The sequence below is a fragment of the Terrapene carolina genome, unplaced genomic scaffold, assembly GCF_002925995.2.
Source record: "Terrapene carolina triunguis isolate 2854851 unplaced genomic scaffold, T_m_triunguis-2.0 Scaffold189, whole genome shotgun sequence".
Classification (NCBI taxonomy): Eukaryota; Metazoa; Chordata; order Testudines; family Emydidae; genus Terrapene; species Terrapene triunguis.
The window spans coordinates 12,059,283-12,065,516 of NW_020664540.1; positions in this window are offsets into that span (position 1 = coordinate 12,059,283).

Consider the following 6,234-nt stretch of genomic DNA (forward strand, 5'->3'; position numbering starts at 1 on the left):
AATTTCTTTCCAAAAAAAATCAAGAATATATAGGTTTGTATGTTTATGCATAGAACTAATGTAACAGTATTCCTATACCTAAATACAGATTTGTGGATTACTAGGCCTATAAAGCCATTTTGAACACACTATAAACTATAACTAGATAGATGCACTCTTTTGTAAGTAGCATGAAACAATTTTGCTGTAAAACTTGATGTTTCTAATGAGTTTGGTCATTGTATCAAGTTCTGTTAAAGAATTCACAATAAGCAAAAGTACATTTACTTTTGAACAGGAATGTAAATTAGCACCATTATTGCACTAAAAATATTTTACAGTACAATTAATGGAAATCTGTTTTTCTGCAGTAGAATGGATGTATCCATGGAGGTTAGTCCATAGATCAGTCTTGTTAAAATCCGTAAGGTTTTGATCAATATTTTGTAGCTCTGACAGCTAATTTCATGTTAATTGAGACCTTATTTTTGTGTATAATATATCTTACAAAATTTAATGTGAGCCTTTTTACTGTCAAACATCCAGACACATGAGTTCACAAATGATCTTTGTATCATTCTCTGGCTCAGAGAATGATACAAGATCAGGTGAATTATGCCATATGGTGCTGTTGACACTCCCCTCATTGACAATAAGTGAAGACCCTTGGTGGCACTGGGTCAGGGTAAAGTTGTCAATGAGGGCTAGCGTGAGTGTCAGCTGAAAACTGACAAGCTACCTATTATCTTAAAATCACCAGCCATAGTGGACACAGGTTCTACAAACTATCTGGAGTTGGGTTTGGACAAGTAAAGGGTAACCTAAAATCTGATAAAAAGAACAGGAGTACTTGTGGCACCTTAGAGACTAACAAATTTATTTGAGCATAAGCTTTCATGGGCTACAGCCCACTTAATCGGATCCATGAAGCTTATGCTCAAATAAATTTGTTAGTCTCTAAGGTGCCACAAGTACTCCTGTTCTTTTTGCGGATACATACTAACACGGCTGCTACTCTGAAACCTAAAATCTGATGTTTCCATTTGCATTATCACAGCTCTCTCGAAGTGCAGGGTATGTAAGTACAATCAGGTCTGAACCAACAAAACTTCTCAACTTAGTTTAGAAAGCTACTTTAATATACTGACTTTACCATCTTACTTTAAATCATAGAAAAAATACAAACTTTATTAGGATTTATTTATTTATTTATTTTAAAGTAGCTAGAGAACTAGTCCAGGCTTAGCCAGAGCTGAGATCCCACCACCATCCTTGAGACATTCGATAACTTCAACATCAAACACGCGTAGTCCGCTCAAGATCACTGCACCAGGCAGTGTGACCACAGTTGATGGCATTGCACTGGTATTGTGTAGTGAAGCTCTCAGATCTGGTTTAATCCTGCAAATCCACAAATCTGTGGGGTGGGCCTACAGTGGTACCAAGTAGGGTCAGGGGGTGCACTCCTTTGTGTGTCAATAGAGAATCTAAAAGCACAGTCTGCTGAGTTGTTTTTGTCCGTCCTGGCAACATGGCCAAAGAGCCTGCAACACGGCTTTTAAATGTAATGAGTGACTGAAGGAAGGCCCAATCTCTGCAAGATTGACATTTCACACACAGTCGAACTACTTTTTGCTCATGATTCAATAACGTCCGAAGTAGGTAATCTATTTTATGCCCCTTCTTTCCTCTTCTGTCACTGTTTTTTTTTTTAAATATTACTACTTTTTGTTTCATGCAAATTTACAAGTCTTGTCCCCATACAAACTGGCAACATTCATTCATGAGGAATGGTGAGGCAGCATTATCAAAGTGCAAAAGTCAGCTCCTTGTCTATCTGTCAGAGGTAAATGCAATATAGCAATGCTCTCCTCAGGATAGGGTTTCAGAGACTGGAGTTTTTATGTTTCTTTTATTTAACTGCAACTAGGATAAACCCCACCATCTCTAGTTGCAAAGAGAATAAAGCTGTGCTGGTATTAGCTTTCACACTACTGAGCCACTAGAGGTCACTGTTGAGTGCCTTCTTGTGAAATGAAGAAAAGCATAACCCATTGCCAAGAAACTTTCCCTACCCTTCCCTCTGTGTGTCTCCCTCCACCCCTTGTGTCAGACAGCAGATGCAGTATTTCAAGCCTCTGCCCATGATAAGACTTAACAATCATGTCTGGGAGTTTTATCTTCCATTTCAACTTGTCTATTTTGGATTGTCAAGTTGCCATGTAGTCCAGTGCTATTTCTGAAGCCTTTCCTATCTCCTAGAGTCATGCATAGTTAGTTGTTTTTTTTCATCGCTAATGGAAAAATCATCTCATTCTTGATAACTTGATGAAATCTTTCTTCCATTCCCTTGTGACAAATCTCTATTCTAGGAGCAATATTTGAATTGTGAATTTCCATACTTTAAATGTTCTCCAGTTTAACCTTAGCTTACAATTTCCTGGCTCTCTAATAATAATCTTTAAAACTATAGGCCTGATTCTTGGTTACACTAAAGCCCGTTTGTGAAGTTCTGGTAGCTTTAAAGTAGTTACAAATTAGTTTGCATTGGGAGAAGCATTCGGAGTTTGAGTCCTGGTCTATATTTAAAGTTTTATTCCAACAGTTATACCAGCAACGCTTTCATATCTGTATAACTATCTACATGATGGTGTGTTCACTGCTTTAACTATGGCAGTATATTTAAGGCAGCAAAACGTTAAGGTGTAGACAAGGTACCTCATAAATGAGAATTAGGCCTAATTGGTATGTTGTTTTCTTTAATTCTTGATATTGTCCAGCTTTTGTCTTTAAAAAGTTTAGTAAGTTTGTCTTGGTTCTACCTATTTTGTTTTTATGAAGCAGTATACTAGTGTCCAGGTTCTGGTAGGGATTTGTAGCAATTCAACTGGCTTTATTTTCCCCTCCCAATGCCTTGTACACTGAATTTTATTTAAGTTCTGTCTTGGGAATGATCTTTAATTCAGAGCAGTTTATATTTTCTTTTTTTGGTTTCGTTCTTAGTCTTAATGTTTTGTGGAGGAGGAAATGTATATGGATTTTGACTGAGATTACTACTATGGATCACTATTTGCATGCTGGTTATGACAGTAGCTATGGGGGGGAGGGGACACACGATAGGTTGTGCAGTGTCATGTGAAATGGTAAAACTTTCTGTAGCCCTAACTCATGTCCTGTAACCTGAGCAAGGAAATGCTTTCAAGAATGCCTATAAATAGTGCAACAAAATGGCAGGAAGAGGAGTCTGTTAGACTTTGTTTTGGAAAGGTCACTTGTGTTTGGGTAGTACTGAGTCACTTAACTTGAAAGATTGAGTTAGAGAACTTTAGAGTGATTCTAGATGGAATGGCTGGCTTGGAAGGGAGAAGCCCTGGTACCTCAAAACATACAGGGATTGTAGAGATGAAATTGGTGCATGGGGGGTTCTGGATGCTGTCATGATACCATACAGTACTAGGTCAGAAATAAGCCTAGTGCCCAGACATGTGCTCTACATTGAGAAGTGTATACAACAGAGCTCATGGTGTCCTATTTTGGCCAGGTGTGAATGATGCTGAAGATAAAATATTAGTGTGAACTCTGCAATCAACTCGAGAAGCAGAATGGAGAAGAACCACTGAAACTAAATGAGATTCCTGATCCAATGCTGGTGCAAATCTGCTTGAACTAGATGAGGGAAAGTCCAGTTAGTGGACACAGGTGGTTCCATTTATTTTAAAAAAAAAAAAATTAACTGCTTGTCATGGGATTTTAGATGAGCTGGTCCATAATTCATGATTGACTAATTTGGGCAATTTTTTTTATTATATCAATACAAGTACACCCCATCAAGACTTTACTATGTACAGTCAACTGTGTTACCAGAAAAGTAGTACCTATTTCAAACACCTTGAAACAAAAGAACTGTTGGCTATAAAAGATTCATGCTGAACACTGTTAGACTATCATTACACTGCAAAATGTCGTAGTAGGATCACCTGTTTTAGAGGCTTTGACCCAGGGGGAAAATACCTTTGCCAATTTCCAGTGGGTATCTTGCACCAAAGACTTGTAACCCTGCAGTAGTTGCAAAAGAACTATATAAACTAGGAAACTGGGATTAGAATGACCAGATGTCCTGATTTTATAGGGACAGTGCTGATATTTGGGGCTTTGTCTTATATAGGCTCCTATTTCCATTTCCTCCACCACCACCACCACCTCCTGTCCCAATTTTTCACACTTGTCTGGTCACCCTAACTGGAATAGAAGACAAAAGTGCCAAATAGTTAACCTAGGTGTACATGCAAGAGTTAGATTTCAATCCAATGGCTGGCACTTTTGATGCTAAACTGTCTGCATCAAGTACATACAGCAGGGACAGAAACCATATCAACAAAACCAAAGATGGCTCTGCTTTTCTGGGGCTATCCAGAATGCACAAACTCACTCTGTCACTTATTTTCCAGCAAATGCAGGCCTTCCTGGGGGGGATCCCAGGGGCCAGAAAAGGCTATTGCTGAAGGAGCTCTTTTGACAAGCAGCTGGCTGATCAGAAAGTTAGGAAAGATAGTGAGGTTTATTTACACTATATTTTTAAAATAAAGAGGGGATGCTGCAGTCGTAGTGAATGAGGTGGGGTGGTGGTATTGATCTGTCAGGGGCCAGGGAAATAACTTTTTGTAAGCCTGAGCTATGTTGTGAACGGGGCTAAGAAACAAAGACCAACTTGTAAGCAGCACTCCTGTGTGTTCTACCTTTATTAAAGGGGCAGTTTACACTCCTAGTCATGCTGTTTTTAGAGGCTTAGGGCCGACAGAGGAGTCCTCTTCGTTTCCCCACCCCCAACCTTTGTAACTGGTCATCTTATTTTTAATAAGGAGGTGGGTGTATGTAATGCAGCAAGGGTGACTGTGCTGCTCCAATTCAAAGAGAATGGAGTGTGAAAACTGTAAAAGTTTATTTAAGGGACTCTCTCCTACACTGACTTAAGCTACAGTGTCATATACTAAACTCCTGGGTATAAAAGGAGAAGTCTGTTATGGGAAGGGATGGGTGGCTACGTAACTTGCAGAACAGTAAATACAGGGCTTCTGTTTTCGTGGAGGAAGGGAGGGCATTCTCCAGTTGGTGTGGATACAGATATCTTACACCAGTATTGCTAACCCCACTGCCTTTCAGTAAGTCCCACTGTTCAGCCGCCATGACATTTCAAAAAAACACATTGGGTTCTCTGTCTACCACTGGCACAGCTGTGGGTGTTCATGTTTTCAAGCAAGTCTCCCACAACCAGCATGGCTAAACTGTTCTGTTGCTGATGGAAACAGATTCTTTGTATAATCAGAGGCTGGCGGGAGCTGGGGCATTGAGGGGGAAAGTGTGTGGTCCTAAGATCAGCAGAGGTGCCCATGGGGCTTTGTCTCCACTGAGGGATCTGGCTTGGCTTATGCATGTTGTTGCCTAAACTGTCCCTAGTCAAGGCCAAGCCTGAGTCCTAACCCATGTGCCCTGCAGCCCCCTCTCTCCATCCCCCCTCCCTTCCTTCCTTTATGGGGCCCTCTGCTCCAACACTCCTGCCCCACAGGACCTCTGCCCTCAAGCTTGCCCCTCATCCCTGGCAGTCCCCACCTCCCCTCCCCCTACTGCCTGCCTGCCTGCTTGCCCACTTCCCCTTCCTCTCCCTCCTCTCCACATACCATTCCCTCTGCCTGCCTGATTCCTTCCCCACTCACTCCTCCCCACACCTTCCTGTCTGCCCCACTCTCACTCCCCCTTGCCCTACTCACTCCCCATCTGCTTGCCCCACTCATCCCTCCCCCCCTGCCTGCCCCATGCTCATTCCCCCTCCCTGCTTGCCCCTCTCCCCTCCCCCCACAGCCTGCCTGCTTGCCCCCTTCCCTCTGCCTGCCTGATTCCTTCCCCCCACACTGCTTGCCCCACTCACTCCTCCCCCCACCTGCCTGCTCCACTCACTCCCCCTCCCTGCTTGCTTCACTTCCCCTTGCCCCACTCATCACTCCCCCTCCCTGCTTGCCCCCTTCCCCCCCGCTTGCCCCACTCACCCTTCCCTCTGCCTGCCTGATTCCTCCCCCCCCACCTGCCTGCTCCACTCACTCCCCCTCCCTGCTTGCCTCACTTCCCCTTGCCCCACTCATCTCTCCCCCTCCCTGCTTGCCTCACTTCCCCTTGCCCCACTCATCTCTCCCCCTCCCTGCTTGCCTCACTTCCCCTTGCCCCACTCCCCCTCCCCCCACAGCCTGCCTGCTTGCCCTCTTC